The 13,904-nt window shown below is 53.3% G+C and overlaps 1 pseudogene; it reads left to right on the top strand.

The window, feature by feature from the left end:
- Positions 1-4,867: 4,867 nt before the first annotated feature.
- LOC147688932 (uncharacterized) overlaps positions 4,868-13,904 on the top strand; it is a 55,056-nt pseudogene continuing 46,019 nt past the window's right edge.

The raw sequence follows: 13,904 nt of genomic DNA, 5'->3' as shown, positions 1-13,904 counted from the left end.
GGATCACGGTTCGATCCCCACCAACAACGGCAGATTAGCCCAGCAGCATGTGACTCTGGGCAATAGCTTGCTTATTCTTCCCGACGGCCCCAGGCGCCTAGAGACCCTTACGGGTGAGTGTTCGCTCTTTACAAATGTGGATTATTAATAGCAAATGGCATAATTCCAGAGTGTTAAAACCAACCGAGGAATGGGAAAAAGATTGATAAAGAGAGTCAGTGTGCGTGTGTGCGATTGTGTGTTTGTGAGTGAGATAGAGAGTGAGAGAGAGAGATAAAGCAGAGCCAGGGAGGAGGTTGAATCAAGGATACTAACATTAGAGTGAGAGTGAAAAAGGGACATAAGGAGGTAGAGAGACAGCAGACACTCAGATACAGAGCACAGAAGCAGTGATAGCGAAAAGAGAAAAAGATCAGTGAAAGGAAATCAGACTAAATAAACGCTATACAGGTGGAGATTCTTCTTTCCAAACCAGGGGGGGGGGATGATAACATGAGGTTTACTGAATTCAACAACAGGCACAGAAATAAACTACGTATGCAATGAAAGAAATAAACGCATGCTGAGAAATTATTTGCTGAACCACATTCTACAACAACCTAAGGATTAACCCTGACACAAAATAAACTGCAGTGGGACAAAACAACTACTTTTATGCAAAGTAATTACACCTCTGGTTCTTACTGGTAGACTCACTTGAGAAATGCACATATTTGTGTCTCTGCTACAGCGGTGTGAAAGACTATAGGACGACAAGCATATATAAAACTCTTACCAAGGCATTCACCAACAGCTCAGTAATCCGCCTACCACCCCACAACCAAATATTGCACTTCTGGACAGACCTGTTGTAGAACAGAAAGTCTCCCAAACATGGAATAGCCATCATAAACTCCTACTGAATTGTAGATCAGAAACCTATTGTACAAACCAATGGGAACAAGTTTTTAACAAGAACATTGAAAGGCAAGTGTACACATGTTTACCAAATGTGTATTAGCCAAAAGCATGTGGCTACAATACACTTTGAGGAATATTGGACACAAACTGAAGAAATCTGCATGCCCATGACAAGAGCACCATAAAAGAAGCCAAACAACATTTTATGTTACGTTATTTTATTTTGTAATGCGCACAGCTACCCAACAAGGGTTTCCCAGTGCAGGCCATAACAGAAGCTAGGAGATATCGGAATTAGCAATGTAGATTAAAAGAACAGGTTTTTAATTGTTTCCGGAAGACGGGAAACAGCTTCTCCCTCCTCATCCAATCAGGTAAGGAATCCCATAAGTTTGGCCCAAGAAGAGAGAAGGAGCGACCTCCCATTCCCGACAGTTTAAACTCGGGATTTTAAACAGTTCTCCTGATGACGAGCAAAGCAGTTGTCGGGGGTGGTACTTATGAACCAGATCTTGTAAATATTTGGGGGCAGAGCCGTTCTTTATTCTGAACATATAGCATAAGGCTTTAAATTATATGCGGTGTTCTACCTTAACCAATGCAGTTCTCCCAGGGCATTTCCCATGTTGGACATTCTGGGAAGGCCGCAGAACAATCTGGCTGCAGAATTTTGCACCACCTGAAGCTTACATAGTACCCCCGTGTTAGACCACAGGAAGAGAATATTACCATAGTCCAGGCGAGATGTTACTAGAGCCTGGACGACTGTTCTTTGGGTGTCTAAAGGGAGCATCCAGATTATTTTTTTAAACCATTTTAAGATGGTAAAACAGGGGGCTGCTGTCTGAACTGCCTGTTGTTTCATTGACAATTTATTGTCAATAATAAAGCCTAGATTGCGTGCCTGAGAGGAAGGCGTGGGTAAAGGTCCCATTTCAGCTGGCCAATGTTGGGGGGTCCAACGCTCGGAGCCTTTTCCAAAAATGAGTACTTCCGTCTTTTCCCCATTGAGCTTGAGCAAATTTAGTTGCATCCATGCTGCAATCCTGCGCAAGCCTAATTGCAGATTAGAAGTGTCCTGTTTCCTCCCTGCTGATAATGAAAAGATGATTTGTGTATCCACAGCATAGGAAAACAATGCAAGCCCTGCCGCTTCCGCAATCATTGCTAATGGTTGCACATAAATATTGAAAAACAGCAGGCTCAGAATAGTACGGGGAAGAATAAGACTTTGAAGAGGCCCTGGTGGAAAACACCTGGAATGTTTGTTCCGCTAAAAAGGAAGACACCCAACTGAGCGCCGTCCCAGCAATACCCAGTGCCTGTAAAGATTCAAGTAACATGGTATGAGAAACCGTATCAAAAGCGGCACTTAGATCAAATAAAATAAGGGCAACTGTGTCGCTGGCGTCCAAGCCCTGGCGTAACATCTCAGTAATGCCTAGCAAAGTGGTCTACGTGGAGAACCCTGCTCTGAATCCTGATTGCGAGTTGTGCAGAAATTGAGATGCTTCCACAAACGAAGATAACTGGCCATTAACGTGTTTCTCTAAGACCTTCAAGAAAGTCGGGAGCAGGTAAAGGGGTCTAAAATTAGATGGCATGGTCGGATCTTCATTTGGCTTTTTTAACAGAGGTAGGATCATTGCATGTTTCCAGACAGTGGGCATCGGTGCTTCTCTAAGAGAAGCGTTTAGTAGCGCCATTACTACTTCAAGAGCAGGTTGTTCCATCTGAAGAAGCACTGAGGCTGGAAGCAGATCACATGGAGAACCCAATTTAATACTAGTAAAATTTTTGCAGGCCCGGGGTTGACACATTAATTCCCCCTAGTTGCTGATGGACTTGTTCAACTTTTCTTTTGAAGAACTTGGCAAGGGAATTACATTGAGGTTCATCAAGAACAGGCGGACTAGGTTCAGTCCCAACACCTGCCATCTTTTTAACCATAGAAAACAGAGTCCGTGAGCAATTTTTTGCCCCCGAAATAGATGAGGAAACATAATCAGCACGTGCCTTTTTACACAATGCATGATATTTTTTCAGTGCGGCTTTATAAATCTGTTTGGCCTTTGGAGCATAAATCTTTCTCCAACTTCTTTCCATCACTTTACATCTGCTTTTTTCGATTTTTAACTGCTCCGTAAACCATGGGGCAGGGGGGCGATGGTCATTAAATTTTTTAGCCGACGATGGCAGGTACGTATTGGCCGCAGAGGCAATCCAATTATAGATACTATTCAAAGAAGTAAGAGAAATGGAATCCTGCACAGGGGCATTGTTTAACCAAATTTGATTACATTTAGCTGTGTCCAATTTTCCCCAATTTCTAGGCCGACCGGGTAATTCGGGAAGCAGACGTGGCAGTTTAGATAAGCTACTATATTGGAAGTTAACTGCATAATGGTCTGACAAACTCAGTGGCAATGCAGGTGAACATGTAATGCCAAGCAGGTTAGAAAAGATAGGGTCCAGCAAGTGACCAGCGCTGTGAGTGGGGCCATCATTGCAAAGAGGAAGATTCAATGCAGAAAGGTCTGCAATGAGTGCCCTGCTTGCTGAGCAATCAATGTTCTCCAAATGAAGATTCAAATCTCCCAAAACGGTAACATTGGCTAGTTTAAGAAGCCAAGGAGCCAGCCGATCTGACAACTGGGGCACCCAGGCACCAGCTGGTTCTGGGGGACGATAAATCAAGGCCCCAGATAGAGTGAGTTGGGGAGAAAGCATAAGTTTAAACAAGGCAGCTTCACACTCCTGTAGAGGAAAATCCTCAAATTTACATGAATAGCTCTTGTTATAAATGATAGTGATCTCACCACCCTTCCTGGGAGTTCCGTCTCTCATTATTATTGTGTAATTATCAGGGAGGGCACTTGCCACATCCGGACCGGAACTGTCATTCAACCACGTTGAACTGTCAAACATCTAGTTTGACAGTTGACTGCAGAGCCCACCTCACAGAACTAAGAAAACATCCCAAACCAAAAACATTAAAAAAGGATCAGAGGGGGCGTGGCCAAGATGGCGTTGGAGTAAGACGTGCTTTCGAGTCGCTGCGGCGCCCGACCTGCTAAGCATTGTACAGCATCGGCTGCGGGGTGCCAATCGACTTTGAGATGCTCGCAGAGACGGCCGGCATCGAGTGGAGAGGTCCGGAGTCCCCGGCGAGGCCATAAGAGACCGGAGAGCGCCATTGCGGGTGGGTCGTCGCCCGGCCTACTAAGCATCGGCCTTGCGTGAGGGGGAGGCCGGCCTGTGAGTGCAGTGGAGCCGGCGCCGGCTGGGCATGGCATAGCAGAGCAGCGGTTCACTCCTGCCCCCTTATCGCCGCCAGTGTTGCTCCGCACCATCGAAGCTCTGAGGCGGTATTGGGCGCTCTGTTTCAGCGGACCGAGGACCTCAGCGGACGACCGGCCACGTGGAGGGTGCGCCTCGGACCCTCAGCAGAGCTGTGCGGCCTGAGCGCGGCTGTTACTGGACGGCGCGGAGACGGCTACTTGCGTCCACTGGGGAGGCGGGGTGTCCTCTTCGTCCCTGCGAGCAACCTAACACTCTAAGGGGGAGCCCGTGGCGTGAAGCGACTGCAAACCAGAGGCACTGGCCCTGTGCTGTGGACCCCGGTCCGGCATGTGAGCGGAACTGGAGGCCTATTCTGCCCTGCGAGCTGACTGTCTGACCCGCGCTGTCCTCTCACCGGCGGCCGCAGCATAATTTGGAGGTCTGGAGGGGGCACGTGGCTGGTGCAGGGGCGCTGCCTTCGTGGCCCCGGTTGACTGAGGCGGAGAACCCGGGACTTATTGCTGGACGACACTGTCCCTGCATTGACTCTTGGACTCTGGCGGGAAGCTCCTGAGCCGCCATCTTGGTCAGGCGGCCGCCGCCCGTGGTGCAGTTACTCCTTAGCACTCCTCGTACCGGTGGGGGTGCGATAGCTTTGACTCCACGGCACGGCCGGCCCTCCGAGATGTCCAATGTACCGCGCAAAGGGAGGACGGTCAAGGACGGGGCCTCCAAATCGTCGCAGCAGCCTTCTTCACCAGGGGCAAGTGGTTCGTCCAGGCAGTCGGATGAGGAGGCGCCCGCCACCAAGGCTTTCATGTCGGAGCTATTCGCCTCTATCAAGGAGGCTATTTCTGAACTTCGCGCCCAGCTGGCATCGGATCTCCGGGAGGTAAGGAGGGATGTTGATGGCATTGGTGAATGAGTGGCCACCCTGGAAGATCACGACTTGAGTGTGGCGAATGATGTGCACCAACTACAACAGGATATTATTCGCCTTACGGAACAGAAATTGGACCTGCAGGCCCACGCGGAGGACTTGGAGAATCGCTCCAGGAGAAACAATATTCGCATTAGGGCAGTCCCTTGGGACGGTGAGGCTGGAGACTTGCAAGAGTGTGTCCAGGCCCTGTTCTTGCAGATCTTGGACGAGGAGGACGTGCAGGAAATTAAAATGGATAGGGTGCACAGAGTCGGCCTGCCTAGGCGAGGGGGTGGCCCCCCCCGGACATCCTCGTATGTGTGCATGACTTTCAAACGAAGGAGCGTATCCTCCGGAAAGCTAGAGCCATCACCTCCTTACAATTCAGAGACCACCGTCCGCAACTCTGGGCATTAGCTTGCCTCATCTTCACTTCTGTACCCTCCCCGCTCCCGCCTCCCAGCTGCTCCGCCCACCCGCGCACTTCGCCTTATATGGAGACCGTGCGAACACGCAGCGGTCACGCGCAGCGGGTGCGCCGATTGTGTGCCGAAGGCGCGCCAAAGGTAAGCCCGTCTACGCCCGTCCGCGACCGGTTCGCGACCAGCGCCAGGACCCCTGGCCCACGAAGACCCCGACCTACCCGCCTGACGTACTCCGCCGCCACCCTCATCGCACTCAACACCGGCCGACTCCCAGAATGCCACCAAGCCACACCATGACGCACCCACGGACCTTTCAGCTGCCACGCCTGCAAATTCACCTGCATCCGGACCTGCCTCGCACCAGCACCCGCCAAGTCGAACACCAGCAGCACCCACCTCAAGTGCATCCTGCTCAACACCCGCTCCGTCCACAGACACGCCATCGAACTCTGGAACCTCCTAGACGCCACAGCCCCTGACGTTGCCTTCCTCACGGAGACCTGGATGAACGCCTCTTCAGCTCCCGACATCGCCATCGCCATCCCAGAGGGCTACAAGATCGTCCGGAGGGACCGCAACGCCAACCAGATGGGAGGAGGCATCGCCATCATCCACAGGAACACCATCCGTCTCACGACCAGCACCGACAACACCCTGACCAGCGCCGAACACCTGCATTTCCAGATCCACACCAACCCGAACACCACCCTCAGAGGCACCCTGATCTACCGACCCCCGGGACCACGCACCCAATTCAGCGAGGACATCGCCGACTTCGTCAGCCCGCATGCCCTCCCCTTCGCTGACTACATCCTCCTGGGGGACCTCAACTTCCATCTGGAGAACAACAACGACCGCAACACCAGCACCCTGCTCGACAACCTCGCCAATCTTGGACTCAAGCAGCTGGTGTCCACCCCCACCCACCTCGCCGGACACACACTCGACGCAGTCTTCTCCTCCAGCACAGACATCGACTTCAGCCACGCCACAGAGCTTCAATGGACGGACCACAGCTGCGTCCACTTCACCTTCAAGAGAACGACGACCCACCACCACCAGCAACAGGCCGCCCGCAGAAGCTGGAACAAGATCACAGCAGACCAGCTCGCCACCTCCCTGAGCCAGCACCCTCCTGCCAGCTCAGCGAACCCCAGCCAGGCCGCCGACAACCTCACGAAGTGGATCAGCATCTGCGCGGACGAGCTCGCCCCGCTGAGGACCCCGCCCAGCAGACCCGGCAGCAAGAAAGCCCCGTGGTTCACCGATGAACTCAAGAGCTCCAAGAAGAACTGCTGAGCCCTCGAGAAAGTCTGGAGAAGGGAACCTACACCGGACAACAGGACCACCCTCAAGCTGGCCACTCGGAAGCACCACCAGCTGATCTGCGCCGCCAAGAAAACTGCATTCAAGGACCGGCTGGACAACAACGCACACAACAGCAAGGAACTCTTCAACATCGTGAAAGAGCTATCCAACCCCAGCGCAGGAAACAACGACATCACCCCATCGCAAGACCTCTGCAACTCCCTCGCTTCATACTTCCACAACAAGATCGCGGACATACACAACAGCTTCAACAACCAACCAACGCACACCATGTCCGAACAACCACCCCCCACCACCACCCTCCACGCCTGGACCCCGATCAGCACCGAAGACACCATCCGCACGATGAACTTCATCCACTCCGGATCACCGACCGACCCCTGCCCTCACCACGTCTTCAACAAGGCCAACGCTGTCATCGCACCCCACCTGCGAGACATCATCAACACATCCTTCGACACCGCCACCTTCCCTGAGAGCTGGAAGCACGCCGAACTCAGCGCTCTACTCAAGAAACCAACAGCGGACCCCACCGAACTCAAGAACTACCGCCCCATCTCGCTCCTCCCGTTTCCAGCCAAAGTCATCGAGAAGACCGTCAACAAGCAGATGGCCGCCTTCCTCGAGACGAATGGATCCCTCGACCCCTCACAGTCCGGCTTCTGAGCCAATCACAGCACCGAGACCGCCCTCATCGCCGCCACCGATGACATCCGAGCCCTGATGGACAACGGAGAAACAGCGGCCCTCATCCTCCTAGACCTCTCCGCGGCATTCGACACTGTCTGCCACCGCACCCTAGTACAGCGCCTCAGCCATGTCGGAATCCAGGACAAGGCGCTGGAATGGATCATCTCCTTCCTCGACGGAAGAACACAGAGAGTCCGCCTACCACCGTACAAGTCAGAGGCCTCCGAAGTCATCTGCGGCGTCCCTCAAGGATCCTCTCTGAGCCCCACCCTCTTCAACGTCTACATGAGCCCCCTCGCGGCCATCGCACGCCAACACAACCTCAGCATAATCTCCTACGCCGACGACACCCAGCTGATCCTCTCCCTGACCAACGACCCCGCCACCGCCAGAGCCAACCTGCACGAAGGGATGAAAGAGGTAGCCGAGTGGATGACGACCAGCCGCCTGAAACTGAACTCTGACAAGAGGGAGGTCCTCATCCTGGGCTCTTCACCCTCCGCCTGGAACGACTCCTGGTGGCCTCCCGCCCTGGGCACCGCACCCAAACCGACAGACCATGCACGCAACTTGGGCTTCATCCTGGACTCCTCCCTCTCCATGACCAGGCAAGTCAACAACGTCTCCTCGGCGTGCTTCAACATCCTACGCATGCTACGGAAGATCTTCTGGTGGATCCCCACCGAGACCAGGAAGACCGTCACCCAGGCCCTCGTCACTAGCCGACTGGACTATGGCAACGCCCTCTACGCCGGTACCACCGCAAAGCTCCAGAAGAGACTCCAGCGGATCCAGAACGCCTCAGCCAGACTCATCCTCGACATGCCACGAACCAGCCTCATCTCCGGACATCTGAGAGACCTTCACTGGCTCCCCGTCAACAAAAGAATCACCTTCCGCCTCCTCACCCACGCACACAAAGCCCTACACGACCAAGGCCCGAGCTACCTCAACAGCCGGATCAACTTCTACGCTCCCAAACGCCACCTCCGATCAGCCAACCACGCCCTCGCCGCCGTCCCCCGCATCCGAGGAGCGACTACAGGATGAAGGTCCTTCTCCTACCTGGAACTCCCTCCCGACCGACCTGCGCCTGACCCAAGACCACCTCTCCTTCAGGAAGAAGCTGAAGACCTGGCTGTTCGAGCAGTAGCGGCACCCCCCCTCCCCCAAGCGCCTTGAGACCCTACGGGTATGTAGCGCGCTCTATAAGTGTCATTGATTGATTGATTGATTGATTGATTAACGGCCCCACCAGACCGCCGGGGATGCCTGGTCTCACCCTGGAGATACCCATTAAGGGACCATCTCTCAGGGAAGCCAGGAAGGGTTTCGCAGCGGTCGAAGTGCCTTGGGACCCTATGGGTAAGTAGTGCGCTATATAAATGCCTATACATTTACATTTACATTTACATTTAGCGGCATCTACGCTTCAAAAAAGGAGAGAATTCTGCCCAGTGACAGCTGGAAACATGCCGAACTCAGCGTCCTCCTGAAGAAACCCACAGCTGACCCCACCGAACTCAAAAACTACCGCCCTATCTCACTCCTTCCATTCCCGGCCAAAGTCATCGAGAAAGCGGTTAACAACCAGCTCGCCGCATTCCTCGAAACCAACAAATCCCTTGACTCCTCACAGTCCGGATTCCGAGCCAAGCACAGCACTGAAACCGCCCTCATCGCAGCAACAGACGACATTAGAACTCTACTGGACAATGGAGACACAGTCGCCCTCATCCTCCTCGACCTCACCGCAGCCTTCGACACGGTCTGTCATAGCGCCCTTTTACAACGCCTCAGAAACGTCGGAATCCAAGGAAAAGCACTGGAATGGATCACCTCGTTCCTCACCGGAAGAACCCAGAGAGTCCGCCTTCCACCATTCAAGTCAGAGGCCACTGAAGTCATCTGCGGCGTACCACAAGGATCTTCACTCAGCCCCACCCTCTTCAACGTATACATGAGCCCCCTCGCGGCCATCGCACGCCAATACAACCTCAACATCATTTCCTACGCTGACGACACTCAACTGATCCTCTCACTCACCAAAGACCCTAACACCGCCAAAACCAACCTACATGAAGGAATGAAAGAAGTAGCCGAGTGGATGAAGCAAAGCCGTCTGAAACTGAACTCAGACAAAACAGAAGTCCTCATCCTAGGCACCTCCCCCTCCGCCTGGGACGACTCTTGGTGGCCAGAGGCCCTTGGAAAAGCACCCATCCCGAAGGACCACGCACAGAACCTTGGGCGTCATCCTGGATTCCTCGCTCTCGATGAACAGGCAAGTCAACGCCGTTTCTTCATCTTGCTTCAACATTCTTCGCATGCTCAAAAAAACATTTCGCTGGATCCCCACCGAAACTAGAAAAACGGTCACCCACGCTCTGGTCACGAGCCGACTGGACTACGGAAACACCCTTTACGCCGGTACCACCGCAAAACTCCAGAAAAAACTCCAACGCATCCAGAACGCTTCAGCCAGGCTCATATTAGACATCCCGCGTAAAGAACACATCTCTGGTCACCTGAAAAACCTCCACTGGCTCCCCGTCAATAAGAGGATTACTTTCCGGCTCCTAACCCACGCACACAAAGCACTCTACGAAATCGGACCCGAATGCCTCAACACACGACTGTCCTTCTACACCCCCTCCCGCCAGCTACGATCCTTCAACCAAGCCCTCGCCACTGTACCTCGCATCAACAAAACCACCATGGGAGGTAGATCCTTCTCCTACCTGGCAGCTAAAACCTGGAACTCACTTCCCACTCACCTTCGCCTTACTCAGAACCACCTAGCATTCAGAAAGCAACTTAAAACGTGGATATTTGACAAGTAATTCCCCACCCTTCTTCAAGCGCCTTGAGACCCTCTGGGTATGTAGCGCGCTATACAAATTTATTGACTTGACTTGACTTTCTTGCGGGAGCGTAACATCTCGTATTCCTGGGGGCACCCCTTCCGTATAATATTCCGATGGCAGAACAGACTGGCGCAAATCCGCTCCCTACAGGCCGCGAAGGATCTTCTGGGGATGGAGGACGTTCCTTCCTCTCAGGCGACTCATCCCTCCCCATCGAGGCGACGGCGTTGATCTTCCTTGTGGCATCGATTTGGTTCTTCCCCGGAGCGGGGGCGTCTGGACCGCACTGCTAGCTTGCAGGAGAGAGGGGCTGCGGTAGCGTGGGTGGCCTCGGCCACGCTTGCAGATACTCAGCAGAGCTCTGGAGCAGCATGATCCCCGACTTCCTTGATGGTTGGGCGCCGGAGGGTCTCTGTTCCTAAGGTCCCGGGGTACTATGGTACTTTTGGAGAAGACACCCCGGGCCGTGGCCCTGGGGGCCCCCGAACTGGTGCCCCCACCCCGATTCCTGTCTGATGTGGACCTTGTGAACCGTGGCCCATTGGAACTGCTGAATGCTTGGTTCAGGTTTAGGGGCTTGTGCTCTGTCTTTTTGTTTCTTGGTTTGCTGGAGGGGGGTGGGTACACGCTCAGGCCAAGGATTATACTTTCTTTTCTCACGTCCATCGCTCGTACTCCCGCATAGATCACATTTTTGTTAGCCAGGCCCTCAGGGGGGATATTCGAATGGCTGATATCTTCCCGCTCTCATTGTCGGACCATAGTTTAGTGGTGCTTGGGTTGCATTGGTCTGTGGGGGGGACGGCTGGCGGAAGTGGTACTTTCTGGCTGCACTGGTGCGGGATGAGGTGTCCTGTAAGGAGCTGCGAAAGGCTATAGGAGACTTTTTTACTCTTAACCCGCCTTCTGACACGTCAGTGTATACCACATGGGATGCGTGCAAGGCCTCACTACGGGGCACCTGCCTCGCCCTTAACGCGAATCTTAACAAACTTCGGCGGACGGAGAGGGAAGCTCTGGAATCGGAGCTTGCGACCCTGGAGCAGGCGCACAAGTCGAACCCCTCTAGGGTGACCTTCCACCCGCTTACGGCGGTACGAAGGAAATTGAAAGCCCAATAAAACAACCGGGCTGAATTTACCTTCCTACGTCTTAGACGTGTCTCCTACTCCCAGGGGAATAAGGTTGGGCGCCACCTTGCCCGGCAGCTTCAAGATAAGCGCGAGAGGGATTACATCGGGGGTATACGGGACCATACAGGTTCTGTTCGGCATAAGGATGTGGACAAGGCGGCCATCTTTGGTCGCTTCTACGCGGATCTCTACTCGAGTGACGCCCTAGATCCAGAGGCCCAGTCTGCGTTTTTGGGTGGTCTTCCTCTCCCACAGGTCTCCAGGAAATGGAACGAGTTGCTGTCTTCCCCCATCTCTAGGGAGGAGGTACTGGACGCCATTAAGGCTTTGAAACTACATAAGGCCCCCGGTCCTGACGTTTACACGGCCCTGTTTTACAAAACATTCGCGTCCGACATCTGCGACTACCTAGTTTCCATTTTCAACGCAATGGCTTCTAAGGGTAGAACCTCGGACACCATGGCCGAGGCCCTGATCACTATTATCCCCAAACCAGGGAAGGATCTTACCAACTGTGCATCTTATCGTCCGATAGCGCTCCTTAACCTGGACGCTAAATTGTACTCGTCTATTCTTGCTGGCAGACTGCAGGACTTGATGCCGGCTCTGATCCACCCAGATCAGTCTGGATTTATAAAAGGTCGACAGACCCACGACAACTTGCGGCGCGTAATCCATTTGATTGAGAAGGCTGAGCGGTTTCACATACCAGCGGTGTTAGTAGGGCTTGACGCAGAAAAAGCCTTTGATTTTGTTGATTGGGGGTTTACACACCGCACGTTGGAGGCCTTCGGGTTCTCACCCCGATTCATAAGAATGCTTGAGGCCAATTACAACGGTCCCACCTCTTGGGTGCTGGTTAATGGTCACAGGTCCGGGAGTTTCCACCACTCCCGAGGAACACGCCAGGGCTGTCCGCTCTCGCCACTTCTCTTTGCGCTTAGCATAGAACCGCTGGCATTAGCGATCCGGGAGAATGAGCGGATCTTGGGCCTCCCCTTTACGGGTGAGCAACATAAGATTTCACTCTTCGCTGATGACGTATTATTGTCAATTCGAGATCCGGCGTTGTCATTACCCCATATCTATGCAGTGCTCTCTGAGTTTGAAACGGTGGCAGGGTTCAAAGTCAACTTTGATAAGTCATACATCTTGAACTTAACCCTACCGCCTGGTGAGGTGCACCGGATCCGGTCGCTTACGCCACTCTCGTGGTCAGCTTCCTCCCTGTTATATCTGGGCGTACGGCTGACCTCTACCATAGGCGCATTGTTTCAAGCCAACTTCCCTCCGATGCTGGCGTCGATACGTGCGGAATTAGAGCGGTGGAAACCAAAATATATCTCGTGGTTGGGTAGGATCCATGCGCTCAAAATGGTCCTCCTGCCTAAATTCCTGTACCTCTTCCAAGTCCTACCCATCCCGATAGGAATGGATTACTTCCGTCGGCTTAAGACCTTGATGTTGAAATACGTCTGGCAGGGTGGTCGGGCGCGACTTTCGTATGCGGTTCTCCGACGTCCGCGACTGGAGGGGGGGGGTGGGGTTCCCGGACATGCACTTGTATTATAAGGCTGCCCAATTGAGAGTTTTGGTGGAATGGTCCCAACAGCTTTCGGAGAAACACTGGCTCCATATGGACCGAAGCGTTGCGGGACGTTCCATCTGGGATCTAGCTTGGAAACCTAAGATGGACCGGCCCAGGAACGCGTACATTAGCACCCCTACCAGCACGGTGTTAAAGGTCTGGGACACAGTCAGTGGCGATGATCGGTGGACCACATTCCCATCCCTGTTCACCCCTATCGATTTCAACCCGGCCTTCCCTCCGGCGTTGACGGAGAGTCCCTTTGGTGTCTGGAGGGAGGGTGGCTGTAGGGCCCTCACCCACCTGTTTCATGGTGCCAGGCCCCTTACTTTCCATAATTGTATGAGGGACTACGGTGTTCTGCCTACAGAGCGCTTTCGCCACCTTCAGCTTCTGCATTGGGCGACGTCCCCTGGAGTGGTGGATGCAGCTACTAGACCTTTGACGAAATTTGAGACCTTTATTCTTCGCACATCCACCATGAAGGGGGCGATTTCTTTTTTGAATGGGATGCTATTAGACACCGCGATGTCGCCTCGGCCTCGATATATAGATCACTGGGAGAGTACTCTTGGGAGGGACATTTCCGACAGCGAATGGAGGGGCTTATGGCGGGATGTGATGGCACATAACCATTCTACTGATCTCAGAGAGGCTCATATGAAGCTTATATTCGATTGGTATTTGTATCCATCCAAATTGCACCGAATATTCCCGACTACCTCAGATAGGTGTTGGCGGGGCTGCGGGATGTTGGGTGACTTCAGC

The sequence above is a fragment of the Lissotriton vulgaris genome, chromosome 10 (genome assembly GCF_964263255.1).
Source record: "Lissotriton vulgaris chromosome 10, aLisVul1.2, whole genome shotgun sequence".
In the NCBI taxonomy this organism is placed as follows: Eukaryota; Metazoa; Chordata; class Amphibia; order Caudata; family Salamandridae; genus Lissotriton; species Lissotriton vulgaris.
This window is presented reverse-complemented; position numbering and strand designations above follow the sequence as displayed.